Here is an 18,680-nt window from a genome sequence, read left to right on the forward strand (position 1 = left end):
AACGAAGGCTGTTAATGGCGGGTCAGTTTGTGCTTGAACTCTGTTCTGCATCACTGCTCTGATTAGAAGTATGAGTCTAATGAGTAAGTGAACAACAAGAACAAAGAGAGGACAGAAAGAGAAAAGGAACATACAGCAAAAAAGAAATAAACAAAACAAAATAGACGAAGGAAAAAGGAAGGAAAAGAAAAACAACAAAAAAAAGGAAAAAATAAATAAAAACAGCCAATAATGTAAATAGAAAAAACAGGTCAAAAAAGATGAAAAGAAAAAAAACAGGACAAGAAAGAAAAGGAAAGAAAGACAGCAGCAAAAGGAAAAATATAATAAGGGAAAAAAAAGAAATAAATGAAAGATAAACATGGACAAAGGGATAAAAAAACCCAAAATAAAGTAAGTAATATTGTAGAAAAACAGCAAATATATGGAAGAAAGAAAGAAAAAGAAAAACATGAATAAAAACAAGAAAAATGCAAAAAGAAAGGGAAAAAACAAGGGAAAAAGGGGAGAAAAATCAGTAAGATGGAAAGAAAAGAATTGTTATTATTTGACCTGTTTTATTTATTTATTTATTTAAAAAAATTTCTGTGCATTTCCTCTTTTTTTTTTACCTTTTCATATTTGAGCTGTACAGTGATGTCGTCAGTGACGTAGGTGAGGTGGAGATCTTTGAGATTTCCTCTAACACACTGATCGAACTCATCATCCCTGCACTCACCCTAAATCCCTGCACAATGGTTTAGGTGTGTTAGAGCAGAATGAGAAAATGCCCCTCACTGGCTGCCACAGTGTCACCCCCGAGGTCACCATTCTGTAGTAGTGACAAGAAAGCTGGAAGTCGAAAACGCTCGACCTGCCAAAGACCTGCTCGGAAGCTGCTGGGCTCTGAACAGAGTGTCAGAATGATCCATGAATAAACATGCAACGATGGCCACTGTGCGTGTGCTGCTCACTTGGCACTGGTGTGAGGAACTCATGAGGAACTAGTTGGCAGAAGGGTCAAAGACAGGGCGCCAAAAAAAAGCACTTCCCGTGTGTCCACTGAGCTTCGGCGCACTCTTTATACAAGCAAACACCAAATTTTTCCCCATCTCTCTTTCTCCACATCGCCCACAGGCAGCCTGAGGAAAAGCCATTGATCATGTACTTCATAAAAACAGACCTGCTGAACCTCTGAACACTGAAGAAAAAGCTAAAGTGCTCACTTTTAGTTAGAGAGAGTGAGAGAGAGAGAGAGAGAGAGAGAGAGAGAGAGAGAGAGAGAGAGAGAGAGAGAGAATTTTCTTTTCTTTTACTGGAACACAAAATGATGGAGCAGAGCTTTGCTCTATACTTCCACGTTCTGATCCCTCTGACCCATTTGTCTCGTCTGAACGTCTGCCATTCGTTCAGGTTCAGACTCCTCGCGGTCAGTAAGAGGGAAATTGACTCTAGACGATACGATGGGTCCCAGCAACAGGCACTTTAGATCACTTTTATTCATGCTGTGGATATCTAGGTTGAAAGGAAAAATTAGAGGATGTAATTTGAGGAAATATATATGTTTGTCTGTGTGTGTGTGTGGAATCAAAAAAAGGGGTTTTAGCCACTGGTTTAACACAAACTGCCACATTGTTCTTGTTATAAAACTTTATGTACAGTACCAAGTTGGTTATCTTGTGTTCTCCCAATTTAATCATCTGTATATTCCTTTCCATGTCCTGGCTATCGCATGTCCCACAACAATTACGTGTTAAGATGAGGACTAGCATACTCTTCCTCTGACACCTTTTTTTTTTTAATTATCTACTGAAAGCACTTTCTGCCATCTTCCACATACAGAAGCTCATAAACACCCATGATCGGCTAGCGGCACTCTACACCAGTGATGTCCAGTGTGGCCGTGTGTGTGTGTTTTATTCACATCTTATTCCACCTGTTTCATCAGTTGATCTTGGCTTTCACTTGACATCTGATTGATTTGAATGAAAACCCGAGACTGAATAACGGTGATCTACATCGTCCTTGACAGTAGCATTTAACACAGCATGGTCAATAAATAGGACTAAAGACAGAATTTCTTGTTCTTGTGTGTGTAGTTTTTCTGTACTGTCTTTTATGCAGTATTGTGTAGTCTATGGTGTTGTCCAATACGTTTACTTCTTGTTGTTGCAGACTTGTTTGTTTTACAATTGCATATATTACCGTGCAATAATCCAACCGTTTGAATGACATTTTGTTTTGTGTGCAAGTGTGTGCAAATTTCACTGTGAACTCTAACTGTACCGTCTATTGTACTGTGTATTTGTTTCCTGTTGTGGCTGTTGTACGTTTACAGCTATACATTGGCGCTTTGGAGAAACATACACACTATACACTCACTTGGTGCCTGCTATACACACCTTGTTGCCTGGCTGAATGACAAAGATCACTGACTTTAGCTCCAAATGTATTTCAAATATATACAGAGTGTCCCAAAAGTCTTCATGAAACATGGACGCCAGTCAACTTCCATAGATGCTCACTTCTCGGTCGGTCCGCAACAGTTTTGGGACATCATAGAGCGCCGACTCAAGAGTCGACCCCAGAGACATGAGGAAAAACGAAGGACTATATTTGGTGATTTTTGAGACACCATGTAATTTGTCTAGCACTGTGAATACAATATTTTATATGAAAGAAGATCCTTTCCATTTCCAATAATTATTTTATTTTCAGTACAATTCTATCACTCATTCACACTGATAACGCTCCATCTGCTCTCTCACACACACACACAAACAAATGTTCTAATTGGTAACAGGTGAAATATACAAAAAATAACTTAGCCCGGATTGATTTCATGTTAATCGAGGTTCTGGAGAGGCATTATGGTCTGGAAAGGAATGTTAGTGGTATGTTTTAAAGCGCCGGTGTGCTGAACAGGGCAGGAACTGGATTCGTTGGTAAAAGGTTAGCAAGAGATCAGCTGAACCCACACATCCAGGACCCAGCCATCAGACAACTGCAAAAGAACATGAGAGACCCGGTTCTGTTTAAACATGCAACAGATGCTTATTTCTTGTAGCTGAATCAAAAAACTCATCAGCAGATGAGTGAGTCACGGTCTACACACACATACACTAAAGAAACATGATCAAGTCTGCTTGTATTTAAACACGTGCTGAACATTTGCTGTAAAATGCAGGAACATGTACTTCCATATCACTAAAGTGAGTCTCTTTTGTTTGTGTACACACACACTTTTTTTTCTAACAACCCTACTGTGCATATTGACTCGACTGATCTGAGAACATCGGAACTGAGCAGCAATTACACGATGTCTGTTTTGAAGGAAACCATGAGATGTAGACACATTTTCATTATGGAATATGTGAGGTGTGTGTGTTTTGCACACTTTACCAGTCATCTCTTCTGCAGATGATCCACAGTCTTGGGTCCTTCCATCATGCCCTGATTTCAGCAACCTACAATTACAGACAGGTCTATGATTATTTACAATTTTCTAGATTTTCCAGCAGATTTATTAGTAGTGGATTATGATATTAGAAATGCTGTAAATCATTGAACACAAATAGTGCATTTCAACTGACCATGTGAATCGTAACATCTGCTCGAAAGTTAAGTGCTAAAATGTTATCGTTTGTATACGCCTTAATCAGGAGCTTGTATTGTGAAGTTCAGCATGTGTCTAATAACCACAAAAGAAGCACCAGCTTCCTGACAGGCAGGAAACAACAGGTGAGACTGGGAGGTGTTTCCTCCACTATTCGGACAGTCAGCACTGGTATTCCTCAGGGATGTGTCCTCTCCCCACTGCTATTCTCCCTCTATATCAATGACTGCACTTCAAGTAACCCAACTGTTAAACTCCTGAAATTTGGTGCAGCTAAAAGCTATAGTGCAGTCAAAACAGTCTAGAGCTAAACTCAAAACTGTGCAGATGATAGTGGACTTTAATAAAGACCCCTCAACACTACTCCCACTCAGCCCTGTGTCATCTGTGGAGTCCTTCAAGTTTCTGGGCTCTAACATAGACCTGAAATGGGAGTGCAACATAAACTCCATCATCAAACAAGCACAGCAGAGGATGTACTTTCTACATCAATTAAGGATGTATGGTCTGCCACAGGAGCTGTTGATGCAGTTCTACACTGCAGTCACTGAATCTGTCCTGTACACATCCATCACCATCTGGTTTGGAGCAGCAACAAAACAGCACAGGGACAGACTGCAGCGCATAGTAAAAACAGCACAATAAATAATTGGTGCCCCCTTGCCCACCCCCCAGGACTTGTACCATACAAAAACCAGAAACCGGGCAGGAAAACTCACCACTGACCGTTCACACCCTGGACACAACCTCTTTCAGCTCCTCCCTTCTGGAAGGCGCTACAGAGCTTTGTTTACCAAAACTACCAGACACAGGAACAGATTCTTTCCCCAGACAATCACCCTGATTAATTATAATAATTCCCCATAATTAGATTCCCTGCTTCATATCTATAAGTGCTGCATTATCAGAACTGTCAGTCATCCCATCATCAGTATATGTTACACACACTACTGCTGCTGTATATTGTACAAAAAGCATAATATTACACAAGACTGCTATTTGCACTACCGTGCACTCTCAGACTTTATGTACATAACTGATCTGTCATATATTATGTATTCATATTTAATACTCCTACTGTCTATTGTATCACATTTGCATTGTCTCATACTATACTATTGTCTACTATACTAATAGTGTTATTTATGTCTATTGTCTTGTATTGTATAGTGTTATTTATGTCTGTACTGTCTTGTATAGTATAGTGTTATTTATATCTGTATTGTCTTGTATAGTATAGTGTTATGTGTCTGTATTGTCTTGTATAGTATAGTGTTAGTTAGATCTGTATTGTCTTGTACAGTAGTGTTATTTATGTCTGTATTGTCTTGTATAGTGTTGTTTAGGTCTGTATTGTCTTGTATAGTATAATTTTATTCTGTATTGTCTTGTATAGTATAGTGTTGTTTGTGTCTGTATTGTCTTGTATAGTATAGTGTTTGTTTAGGTATGTATTGTCTTGTATAGTATAGTGTTATTTAGGTCTGTATTGTCTTGTATAGTATAGTGTTATTTAGGTCTGTATTGTCTTGTATAGTATAGTGTTATTTAGGTCTGTATTGTCTTGTATAGTATAGTGTTATTTAGGTCTGTATTGTCTTGTATAGTATAGTGTTATTTAGGTCTGTATTGTCTTGTATAGTATAGTGTTATTTAGGTCTGTATTGTCTTGTATAGTATAGTGTTATTTAGGTATGTATTGTCTTGTATAGTATAGTATAATGTTATTTAGGTCTGTATTGTCTTGTATAGTATAGTATAGTGTTATTTAGGTCTGTATTGTCTTGTATAGTATAGTATAGTGTTAATTAGGTCTGTATTGTCTTGTATAGTATAGTATAGTATAGTGTTATTTAGGTCTGTATTGTCTTGTATAGTATAGTGTTATTTAGGTCTGTATTGTCTTGTATAGTATAGTGTTATTTAGGTCTGTATTGTCTTGTATAGTATAGTATAGTATAGTGTTATTTAGGTCTGTATTGTCTTGTATAGTATAGTGTTATTTAGGTCTGTATTGTCTTGTATAGTATAGTATAGTATAGTATAATTTAGGTCTGTATTGTCTTGTATAGTATAGTATAGTGTTATTTAGGTCTGTATTGTCTTGTATAGTATAGTATAGTGTTATTTAGGTCTGTATTGTCTTGTATAGTATAGTGTTATTTAGGTCTGTATTGCCTTGTATAGTATAGTGTTATTTAGGTATGTATTGTCTTGTATAGTATAGTATAGTATAGTATAATGTTATTTAGGTCTGTATTGTCTTGTATAGTATAGTATAGTGTTATTTAGGTCTGTATTGTCTTGTATAGTATAGTATAGTGTTATTTAGGTCTGTATTGTCTTGTATAGTATAGTATAGTGTTATTTAGGTCTGTATTGTCTTGTATAGTATAGTGTTATTTAGGTCTGTATTGTCTTGTATAGTATAGTATAGTATAGTATAGTGTTATTTAGGTCTGTATTGTCTTGTATAGTATAGTATAGTGTTATTTAGGTCTGTATTGTCTTGTATAGTATAGTATAGTGTTATTTAGGTCTGTATTGTCTTGTATAGTATAGTGTTATTTAGGTCTGTATTGTCTTGTATAGTATAGAATAGTATAGTGTTATTTAGGTCTGTATTGTCTTGTATAGTATAGTATAGTATAGTGTTATTTAGGTCTGTATTGTCTTGTATAGTATAGTATAGTGTTATTTAGGTCTGTATTGTCTTGTATAGTATAGTGTTATTTAGGTCTGTATTGTCTTGTATAGTATAGTATAGTGTTATTTAGGTCTGTATTGTCTTGTATAGTATAGTGTTATTTAGGTCTGTATTGTCTTGTATAGTATAGTATAGTATAGTGTTATTTAGGTCTGTATTGTCTTGTATAGTATAGTATAGTGTTATTTAGGTCTGTATTGTCTTGTATAGTATAGTGTTATTTAGGTCTGTATTGTCTTGTATAGTATAGTGTTATTTAGGTCTGTATTGTCTTGTATAGATAGGTTTATTTAGGGTCTGTATTGTTGTATAGTATCGTGTTATTTAGGTCTGTATTGTCTTGTATCGTTATAGTGTTATTTAGGTCTGTATTGTCTTGACTAGTTATAGTATAGTGTTATTTAGGTCTGTATGTCTTGTATAGTCTAGTATAGTATAGTTTTTTAGGTCTGTATTGTCTTGTTAGATAGTATTAGTATAGTGTTATTCTAGGTCCTGTATTGTCTTGTATAGTATAGTTGTTATTAGGTCTGTATTGTCTTGTATCGTATAGTATAGTGTTATTTCATGTCTGTATTGTCATGTATAGTATAGTATATGTGTTTATTTAGGTCTGTATTGTCTTGTATAGTAGATAGGTAGTATAGTTATAGTTGTATTTTAGGTCTGTTATTGTCTTGTATAGTATAGTGTATTAGGTATAGATAGTATAGTAGTGTATTTAGGTCTGTTGTCTTGTATAGTATAGTATAGTGTTATTTAGGTCTGTATTGTCTTGTATAGTATAGTATAGTGTTATTTAGGTATTATTGTCTTGTATAGTATAGTATAGTGTATTTAGGTCTGTATTGTCTTGTATAGTATAGTGTTATTTAGGTCTGTATCTGTTCTTGTATAGTATAAGTATAGTGTATTCAGGTCTGTTATTGTCTGTTATATAGTATAGTATAGTGTTATTTAGGTCTGTATTGTCTTGTATAAGTATAGTATAGTTATAGTGTTTATTTAGGTCTGTATTGTCTTGTATAGTATAGTGTTATTTTTAGGTCTGTATTGTCTTGTATAGTCTAGTATTAGTGTGATTTTATGTTCTGTATTGTCTTGTATAGTATAGTATAGTACTAGTATCGTGTTTATTTAGGTCTGTCACTTGTCTTGTATAGTATAGTATAGTGTTATTTAGGTCTTGTATTGTCTTGGTATTAGTAATAGTATAGTGTTATTTAGGTATGTATTGTTTTGTATAGTATAGTATAGTATAGTATAGTGTTATTTAGGTCTGTATTGTCTTGTATAGTATAGTGTTATTTAGGTCTGTATTGTCTTGTATAGTATAGTGTTATTTAGGTCTGTATTGTCTTGTATAGTATAGTATAGTGTTATTTAGGTCTGTATTGTCTTGTATAGTATAGTATAGTGTTATTTAGGTATGTATTGTTTTGTATAGTATAGTATAGTATAGTGTTATTTAGGTCTGTATTGTCTTGTATAGTATAGTATAGTGTTATTTAGGTCTGTATTGTCTTGTATAGTATAGTATAGTATAGTGTTATTTAGGTCTGTATTGTCTTGTATAGTATAGTATAGTGTTATTTAGGTCTGTATTGTCTTGTATAGTATAGTGTTATTTAGGTCTGTATTGTCTTGTATAGTATAGTATAGTATAGTGTTATTTAGGTCTGTATTGTCTTGTATAGTATAGTATAGTGTTATTTAGGTCTGTATTGTCTTGTATAGTATAGTGTTATTTAGGTCTGTATTGTCTTGTATAGTATAGTGTTATTTAGGTCTGTATTGTCTTGTATAGTATAGTGTTATTTAGGTCTGTATTGTCTTGTATAGTATAGTGTTATTTAGGTCTGTATTGTCTTGTATAGTATAGTGTTATTTAGGTCTGTATTGTCTTGTATAGTATAGTATAGTGTTATTTAGGTCTGTATTGTCTTGTATAGTATAGTATAGTATAGTATAGTGTTATTTAGGTCTGTATTGTCTTGTATAGTATAGTATAGTGTTATTTAGGTCTGTATTGTCTTGTATAGTATAGTGTTATTTAGGTCTGTATTGTCTTGTATAGTATAGTATAGTGTTATTTAGGTCTGTATTGTCTTGTATAGTATAGTATAGTGTTATTTAGGTCTGTATTGTCTTGTATAGTATAGTATAGTATAGTATAGTATAGTGTTATTTAGGTCTGTATTGTCTTGTATAGTATAGTGTTATTTAGGTCTGTATTGTCTTGTATAGTATAGTATAGTGTTATTTAGGTCTGTATTGTCTTGTATAGTATAGTATAGTATAGTGTTATTTAGGTCTGTATTGTCTTGTATAGTATAGTATAGTGTTATTTAGGTATGTATTGTCTTGTATAGTATAGTATAGTGTTATTTAGGTCTGTATTGTCTTGTATAGTATAGTATAGTGTTATTTAGGTATGTATTGTCTTGTATAGTATAGTATAGTGTTATTTAGGTCTGTATTGTCTTGTATAGTATAGTGTTATTTAGGTCTGTATTGTCTTGTATAGTATAGTATAGTATAGTGTTATTCAGGTCTGTATTGTCTTGTATAGTATAGTATAGTGTTATTTAGGTCTGTATTGTCTTGTATAGTATAGTATAGTATAGTGTTATTTAGGTCTGTATTGTCTTGTATAGTATAGTGTTATTTAGGTCTGTATTGTCTTGTATAGTATAGTATAGTGTTATTTAGGTCTGTATTGTCTTGTATAGTATAGTATAGTATAGTATAGTGTTATTTAGGTCTGTATTGTCTTGTATAGTATAGTGTTATTTAGGTCTGTATTGTCTTGTATAGTATAGTATAGTGTTATTTAGGTCTGTATTGTCTTGTATAGTATAGTATAGTGTTATTTAGGTCTGTATTGTCTTGTATAGTATAGTATAGTGTTATTTAGGTATGTATTGTTTTGTATAGTATAGTGGATACAAGGAATAATTAAGTTGCGCAATAATAAACATGAGTACGTGACGGTATCCACGCAGCTAGCTAGCTTGTTAGCACGAAGCCTGCATAAGCGTGTGTAACGCTATCGTTATCTATTTCGTCTTACCGTTTATGGAACAACGAAGTACACGAAGAGAAAAAATGCGACGTCGAACAACATAAAAACCCAAAAGTCGAACCAGTAAGAATGTCTGACTAAAGAAACCGCCAACTTCTTGTCATCCCCAGTCCCCATAGTGATAGCACTACTTCCGGTTTCTGTCAGGACCGGAAATGGCAAGATCTCTTAAAATAAATAAATAAATAAATAAATAAATAAATAAATAAAATACAAAAACATATAATTAAAATAATAATAATAATAATAATAATAATAATAATAATAATAATAATTAATTAACAAAAAATTCAAACATAAGGAAGTAATAAATAGAGTAGTAAATAAACCGAACATTGTTACGATGTAGAATACGGATTTAAGGCTGTATTAAAAAATGAATGAATGAATGAATTAATTAATTAAAAAATAATAAATTAATTAATTAATAAAAATAAAATAAACTTCTACTATTACTACTACTAGCTCTGAAAAAATGCATGTCTGAAAAAAATCGAGACATAATTCTAGCTGCCTCCTCTCTAAATAAAATATAAAGCAAATAAGCAAGCAAGCAAGCAAACAAACAAACAAACAAACAAACAAATAAATAAATAAAGTTCTGATGAAAATCCTTGGCTTTCCTGTATGGTTTCACCTCACTGAGAAGCTGAAGTGAAGGGCACCTAGTACCTGGTTTGATGCCTAGGTTGATGTACGATAGCTAACAGCTACACAGTTTGATAATGATTGTAAAGTTTACACTCCATATGAGCAGCGGTATTTGGATACCTGACCATCACAGCCATATATGTGGTTCTTCCCCAGAGTGTTAACAAACTATAGGATGTTTTTCTCGAAAAGCCTTACTTCGACAAACTGGGTGTGTTAGCGCAGGATAACACTTTAAACCTCAGCAGCACAAATGTGTTATAGGACATGATCAGCAGCACACCGGAAGACTAGACTAATTCCTGCATTTAAGCAGTAAATAAATTACCCTACAATTTAATCCTAGGTCCTGGGAGCTAAACTAAGGACGGATGTCTAAACTATTGAAGCCACTATAACCTGTGTTCCAGACTCGCAATTAATGTCTCTCAGCAGGTCACAACAGCTATAAACACTTCCCTGGTGGAAAAGAAACTTTATAGTCTCATAAAATCACTTCAGGCTGTAATTAAGTGAAGTATTTTATTTTTTTTTTCAATTTCTGACAAAGAATGAAGAGTAAGTTAATCATTTGTGCTTCCTGGAAGTCCTGGGATTTAAACTCATAATATCCTGGTCAGTGAAGAAGCACATTCAGCCATGGAAAGTCTTCCATGCAATCACAATTAAACACAAAACAGTTTTAGGTTTGGGATTCAATCTGTCAATCAACAATGATTTGACATCCAGTGCCATAGAAGGCACCAATTATCATTAATCAAGCACAGTTCTAAAGTCAAAGAAAATCTACTGCAAAAGTTGGAAAAGGAATCTCAAGTGGACCCAAACAAACCGTGACTCACCCTGAAGTGTTGTGTTTCACACAGTGAAGTGTGAGTTCTGAAGAGACTGAGAGTGTGAATAATTAATGCATGCGACGCTTCATTAGCTTTATAGCCAATGGTTAAGTTTCAGCTTTTGGACTGAAGAATAGTTTGTTCGTACTTGAACCTCATCAGCACCCCCTGTCCGACCCTCTGTCTATCTCTCCAGCTGTTTTCATTGACTTCATGTGTATTATTCAAGAGCTAGAATGAAAATGTGTTTAAAATGTTTGCTGACTTTGCTGCCTGGGGCTTGTTTTCTCCAAAATTTGGTGATAAAGCACTCTGTGTAATGACATTTCCTTTAAAAAAAAATCTAAATAACTTGTGTTTAGACATGAAAGGCTTACAACTCAATTAAGAATCATGAATGAATTCCAGTTTCATCTGAAATTCTGCAGATTACCTGAGAAGAAAACCTGGTGGTGTGAAATCTTTATCAAAAACATGATGTTGCATTTGACAAGCTTGCAACAAATATTAGATTTTCTTCTTGAAATCTACAGATCATCTGATCAACACTGAGCAGATTCTCAATGTTCTTCTGCCTTAAATCTAATTTCATTCATCAGCCAATCAAATCTAGAATAAGAAACAACCTTGTTATGTCTAGTGGGATAGATAAAACATACATATTATAAAATACAAAATATATACAAATGATCTCTCTCTCTCTCTCTCTCTCTCTCTCTCTCTCTCTATATATATATATATATATATATATATATATATATATATATATATATATATGTTTTTTCTGAAATTTAAAAATAAAAAGAAATAAATACATAAAAGAAAAAGAAGAAACCAAAAAAAAACCCATGAAAACTAAAAACTGCAATAATTTGCAAAAATTTAATTAAAATGCTGCTTTAAAATACATTTTCCTAAAAAATTTAATAAAAATAATTTATTATGGCATCATCATTGTCGTCTTTGTCTCCGTTCTGCGCGAATAAGTGTTTTTTTTCTGATCAGTAATTATATATATCAGGAATCTGTAGTTATTTAAAAAAAAATAACACTTTTACTTTATTTTTGCTTCAGGGTGTGCCAGTAAAAAAAAAAAGCAGGAGATGAGAGAACACATGCAGAGCAAACCACACACAGAGAGGCTACAAAACAATGGTGTCTACAGATGGCTAAGCACCTCTTAAATTCAGCACCACGCCAATGTCGGGGTGCTTTCTGAAGCTGGCTGGTGTGAAATGTCAGCCCATTTACGCAGCGGCATAAATTCACGAGTCAGCGGCTCACTCTGCCCTTAGGGGCCGTTCAAAAAAAGTGCGCTACACAACAAACGTTTGTCGCAGTAGCAACACAAGCATGAATTTTTAACAGAGACGTGACAGACTTGGTAAATCTGCATTATGGGCTATTTCCTCGTCGTAGGACTGAAAAGAGAGAAATGTGGGATATATTAATGTTGTAAAGACGTTGTCACTTCGCACACTGAGGGAAAAGCAACATTTATTTCTTTTTCAAAGGCACGATTTGTCACGTCACACTGAGGCGAATAATGTCATCCTCAAAGCCTCTAGTGTTGTAACCAAAACTTCTCGCTCAAAGGATAGTGTAATGATGAAAATGAGAACAAACCCTCCTAGCTTTTGAAAAATACTAAACACTAATCTATCCTGTTTGCTTCAATGTAAGTGCTAGCAGTTGCGAGTTGCGAGCAGACATCTCCACTAACTGTACTTACTTACTTAAGGACTATTAGCACATGAACCCAACTCTTGCTAGCTTGCCTAGCTCTCACTGAAGAAAAAAATGTCAAAACAATGTCTTTATACTGTTTAAGATATACTGTGTACATGCTTTTAGCTTATATGCTAAGAGATTACAGTTTAACGCTAACAAACTGCCCTTAAGTTACATTTACTGATGATGAGTACTTAGCTGAGTGATTAAAGTTACCACAGTAGGTTTACTAATAGCTAGCTAACTAACCTCTTACATGATAACTTACATGATCTGAGATTATTTGTTAATCCAGATCTGTAGAGATCCGAATGAACAAGTTGCCCTTAAGATATATTTTCTGTTAAGGTCCACGTATGAGTCAGTAAAGTTGCCATAGTGGTTTTATTGCTAGCTAGCTAACTAACTTTAGTTTATGTGCTAGTAAATTCTAGCCATAAAGGTAGCAGTCTACCATTAAGTTACATTTACTGATGAAAATGTGGGTTTATTGCTAGCTATTTTTCTGCCTTTAACCTACATGCTAGCATATTATAGTTTTAACAAACTTCCTTTAAGTTACATTTATTCATGATGATTACTTAGCTGTGTGAGTAAAGTAACCAAACTGGGTTTATTGCTAGCTAGCTAGCTAACTGACTTTAGCACATGTGCTGGGTTATTTTAGCTAGCAAGGTAATATTTATTCATAGAGATAAATCATTGAGCTAAATAAATTTACCACAGAGGGTTATTAGTAGCTACCTTTGCCTGTGAGAAACTATCATTGTCAGCTCTACTGAGGTAAAAAATAAATTCCTTCAAATGAGGCTAATTTGCCTCCTCTGGTTCTGTAACACTCCATCCATCACCACTATGCTAACTCAGTGTGATTAATGTTAAATTGCCTGATGATCCTTCCTGGATTATTCGATTAGGATTAAGATCCTTTCTAGATACTTTATCTGATTTCAGTCTGTCTGTTCTTCACTATCGGGCAGAGGAAGATCCAGAGAATGCAAGAACAAATAAGAATATTGTAAAACGTGCTTAACATTTAAAACAAGCTGAAGAACAGTATGTGACATGTGATCCATGAGGATGCTGTGGAACACAGTGACTGCTACACACTAGTCTGCTCCTCCTGGCAGCCATTTTGTTCATCCACCCCGAAAAGGCCGGTCACAGCACACGCTTCTGCTGTAATAACATGTTTGATCTTGCACACATCCTTCTGATTAGTTTGACCCTTTAGTTCTGGAAGTAATGATGTCAGTTATGAAGCTTTCACAAAAAAATTAAAAATAAAAAAAGCAGAGGAATCCGATCTCAAACTGAGCACACAACAAAATTTAAATATATATTGAAATAAAATTAAGTATTCATGTTGTGATTTCAAACAAAATCAGGCGATAATCACTAAATGAATACATAAAAAATTTTAAAAATAAAAAAGAGTCAGTTGCAAAAATGTTTGCACCATTTATGAAAAATAAAATCAGTTTAAAAGTAGGATTTTTTTAAAATTATCTTTTATACATTTATTGTTATTAAAATATATAATGAATATAATAAATGAAAATATAAAATATAATAAATGAGTAACATTGCATTCAATTTTTAAGTTGTGAAATTCAAAAAAATAAATAAAATAATTAAAATACTTAAAAATAGTCAAATTCAGTATGATATTCATCTTGGAATCAGCTTGAGCAAATCATTTGATCAAATCATTGGGAAATTCCAGTGGTTTTTGAGTGCTTTATACTTTAATTGCAATTAGCCTGTGATAACATTGTTTTTTTTATTTTGTAAATAAAGGCATGCAATACTCTATTTACAATTCAAATTAAAACTGGGAAATCATAGAATCAAATGAATTCCTAATAGCATTAAGAGAAATCGGAACATACAAAGTCTTGTAGATTTTATCAGTTACAACCATTGAGATGGAACAGTTTTTAGTAAAGAGGTTTATTTACCATTTAGGGAAGGAGTCTCTGAAATCGGAAAGTAACACCAAGTCTTGTAGATTTTCCCAGTTACAGACCATTCCGGAGACTCCTTCCCTAAATGGTAAATAAACCACTTTACTAAAAGGTTTTCCATCTCAATGGTTCTCAATACAATCTTAGATGATGAATAAATAGAATTTGCTTTTGTTTTGTGTTCATGTTAATATGAAGCTTATTTTCAAATTAGACAATCAGGACTTTGTAGTGTTTCAGAAGTATTTCTATTTGTAACTGGCTTACTAGGAGCAATGTATTTATAGAAAAGTTACAAAAATACAAAAACGTGATTTTTTATCCACACAAATCTTTAAAGTAAATAATGATATCAAACCCAGTTTTGCTCTCCATGTTGCTCCAAGTGCTATTACATAAGCAGCTCAAATTTGATGGAGTTATCAACCACTAAAATCCAGAGTCCTGACACATTTTATATCAGACTTGCATGACTAGTGACAAAATATTTCATTTGTTTATACGGACTGAAAAATGTCCTATTTGTCATGAACGCGGGATAAAATGGACCCAAACGCAGGATAGCAAAATAAACAGGGTTGTGGTCGCCCCCTATTTTCATGATTTTCGCCTACATGACATACGCAAATAAAAAGTGATACAGCTCCCACATACTTTGACAAACAAGGGTGTGCCTGGTCTCATTGGAAAGAAGACAATCTCCAGTTTCTGATACAAGTGTCAGCGTGCTTCTAGGCCTTACTGACAAAGAGTTACAGAAGGCTCGAAGGGAGGGTTTCATTTCCGCCCAAATATTTTTTCTGAAAACTGACTAATACACTACTGTAAACACAGGTCAGGAGCTAAAGAACAACTCAGGGTCATAGCCACATGTCTTATCTCTCACCATAAAAAGTTTGAAGTCAAAAGACTCAAAAATGGATTTTATATGAATGTTTTTCCTACAGGTATGTCCATGCATTTTTGCTTTGTGCCATTTGGAGACTCCAAAATGAACCTTGGGTACCCAGAGATTCCAAGGCTTATAACTTTTGAACCCCTTTGCCTGGAAACATAATCTTGGTATCTGATGAAAGATTACACTCTGAGGTATGTTATGTATTTGGATTTGATGTCAATTAGGCACATTACATTAACCACAAAAAAAATAAATTTTCTTCCATTCCTCCTAAGATTTTGATAAAAAAAAAGGGCACACAAAATGCACTGTCAGTGTTTTTTTTATGTAGAAATATTATAAAATAAATTTACATTATTGAACATCCTGATACAATATAACTAAAAACTGTGCAAAATACAAAAACACGAAATATTTACATGGAATATAAAACTTATAAATTGTTCATGGTGTGCCATGCATTATCACAGTCCCTGCTGATGGTGAGGCACAGGCACACATCACAAGAGGAGCACTTTACTGTGGTCCTCTGGTGGCAGTGGACACACCTACTCCGACCTACGGTGCCATACTGTGAGAAGTGAACAAGTTTGTGTGAGGCACCTTGGGGAGCAGAAGGGGGTGGCTGTGGAGGGGCTGTGGTGGTAGACCCAACTGCACTCGGTTCAATCACCAGGGTCTCCCGAAAGGGCTTGTGGGACATCACCTTCTCCTGCCTTGCAATTGTTGCATCTCCTTGTAGAGGATGAAGGCATTGACGATGGCGATGAAGTGGTACAGGAAAAAACGGTCTTATGCAGGACAGAGTAGTATCCAATCATGGCATCGGACAGGTCCACACCATCCATGTTCCGGAGTAGAAAAGGAACATAGCCATTACATTACACTGATATTGATGCACTGACATATCAAAATTAAAAAAAAAAAAAACCCTGTACATACCTGTTGTAATCCTTGATGGCTGGTGGAATGGAGATATCCTGCACAGACCACTGCCCATCTGCCCCCTTGATCCCTCTCCATGTGCTGCATGAAGCGTGGAACATATCAGCACATCTCTTATGTGGTCACCGTGCCAACAACGGCACAACACCGCTAGGAGGCGAGGCCACATCAACTTCATTGTAATGTTTAAGCATTAAATCCTCTAAATACACAGTATAAATTATATACTGTTTGAAAGCATAGACTCAGGATTTTATTAAGCCCACACACAAAGCATGATATGATTTATAGCAGTCATAATAATTTAATCAAGTTGATAGCCACCTGAACTAGGCGGCGCTAGTTCGGTTTGTTTACTTACCTTCAAACGCTTCCCTTTCTTCACTGGGGTAATATTTTCCAAAACAAATGCTTGTAAAAAATCCCCAAGAGTCTAAGGAAATGGAATATGTAAGCCTTTTAATCCAAAACGCTTTGCTCACCTCACAAATATTACGTTTCTGACCGAAAACTGTAAACAGTAGTTCACTTCCGTCCTTTCTTTCGGCTCTCACTTCTCATTGGAGGCTTATAAAGGACACGAAACATGACACAGACTAGAGACAGGACAAGACAACGCGGCACAGTTAAATAGACAGGGTGATCACAATAGGAAACAGGTGTGTAGAGACGGGAGGAGCAGACAGAGTCCTGACACCATTAGTCTTTGTGTACTAGTAAATATGATTAAAAATGTTGTTTCATCTGTTTATGTGCTGCAAATTCTTATTTGTATCGATCTGATTTTAGTATCTGTGCAAGTCTCTGACCAGTCCTACTTCAGACTTCAGCAGCACTGTGACAAAGAAAGCAAGTGTATTGTGTGTTTAAACCCACTAAGGCCAGACTTGTAGATACACACATTTTATTTTTATTTGTGCATCTAGACAGTTTTGTTATTTAGCACATATATTCTCTCTACTTTTGCTCACTATCTTTCTTCGGCTTTAGACAGCATGATGGAAAAGCAGTTTGCATTAAAAAAAAAAGAACAAATATTGAGTATTAACAAATAAGCTAGAAATCTGAAAATCCGTCAATACCTTCATTCTTTCATAAATCTCCAACGACAATGCAAGCAAGATGAGTTATAGTTTAATAGCACACAGATGCACACAGACACACATATATATAACGTCAAGCATGAACGTACACACACCGAGGGCACTAAAATGTAAAAACTGCTGAGGTAAGGGAAGCACGAGATTGAGCTGAATGTGACACGTGTGGGACAGAGCATGCGCGGAACAGCCGCCTGGTATAACCCTGAAACCTGATGTAGGTTAAGAATCAAACAAGAGAGGGGTTGTTGATGTGTGTGAGCTTGTTTGTGTGTGTGTGTGTGTGTGTGTGTGTGTGTGTGTGTGTGTGTGTGTGTGTGTGAGAGAGAGAGAGAGAGAGAGAGAGAGAGAGAGAGAGAGAGAGAGAGAGAGAGAGAGAGAGAGAGAGAGAGAGAGAGAGAGAGGTTGAAGGGTTTATGGCTGCTCCATATATGTATATGGTGTACACATATATACAGTATTTGTATTTCTAGTATATATGTGTGTGTAGCTTTCCTAAGTATCATCTACTTCTACTTGCTTATATGTTTTGTACTATGTTGTTTTAATGACCAACCAAATGAGCCATGATTGTAGTGTTGAGAAGCTGCAAAATTAGCATTGTATAGCTTCACTGGTTCCATGGTTGGCTAGTGGAGTTTTAGATTGTATAAACAGGTGGCCATTTTGTTTTCTGTGTCAGATGTTACAGGAAAGCACAACATTACACAAAGTTGTTAACAAGACAACTACAATTGTTTTAATTTGATTTGTGGTAGTCTGTTAGTTAGCGATCATACTAACATTCCTCTCGGCTATACTCTAATATAGTCAACTTGTAGCACCTGAAATCATCTAAAAGCTGTGTATGCTTCTCATTTGTCTGTTAGCTGACCAGATCCCCGGGTTTCAAAGCTAGCTTCTAAGTTTTTATAAGATAGCTAACAAAAAAAAGCTGTTCTCAAAGGTTATCAGATTCTCTCTGGTCCAAACCTCAGATCCTAGTTTGTTCTTGATTCCTGATGCTGCAGTTGTGCAGTTTCCCAGCACACACCACCAGCTAGCATGTTACCGTTTACTAGCATGCTAGTCAGTAGTACATGTCTTTAACATGTACGGTACATGTAAACATGGTTATTCTATTTAGTGATTAATTTCTTGCTTTTAAAATAAGCGACCAAAGCTT

At 34.9% G+C, this 18,680-nt stretch overlaps 1 long non-coding RNA gene across 1 annotated transcript; it reads right to left on the reverse strand.

The window, feature by feature from the left end:
• Positions 1-2,599: 2,599 nt before the first annotated feature.
• Positions 2,600-9,536, reverse strand: LOC113653867. The gene is made up of 3 exons (XR_003443188.2): positions 9,376-9,536; positions 3,382-3,446; positions 2,600-2,983 (listed from the first exon to the last, which is right to left on the reverse strand). It is a non-coding gene; the product is annotated as an uncharacterized LOC113653867 (long non-coding RNA).
• Positions 9,537-18,680: the final 9,144 nt, after the last annotated feature.

The sequence above is a fragment of the Tachysurus fulvidraco genome, chromosome 7 (assembly GCF_022655615.1).
Source record: "Tachysurus fulvidraco isolate hzauxx_2018 chromosome 7, HZAU_PFXX_2.0, whole genome shotgun sequence".
In the NCBI taxonomy this organism is placed as follows: Eukaryota; Metazoa; Chordata; class Actinopteri; order Siluriformes; family Bagridae; genus Tachysurus; species Tachysurus fulvidraco.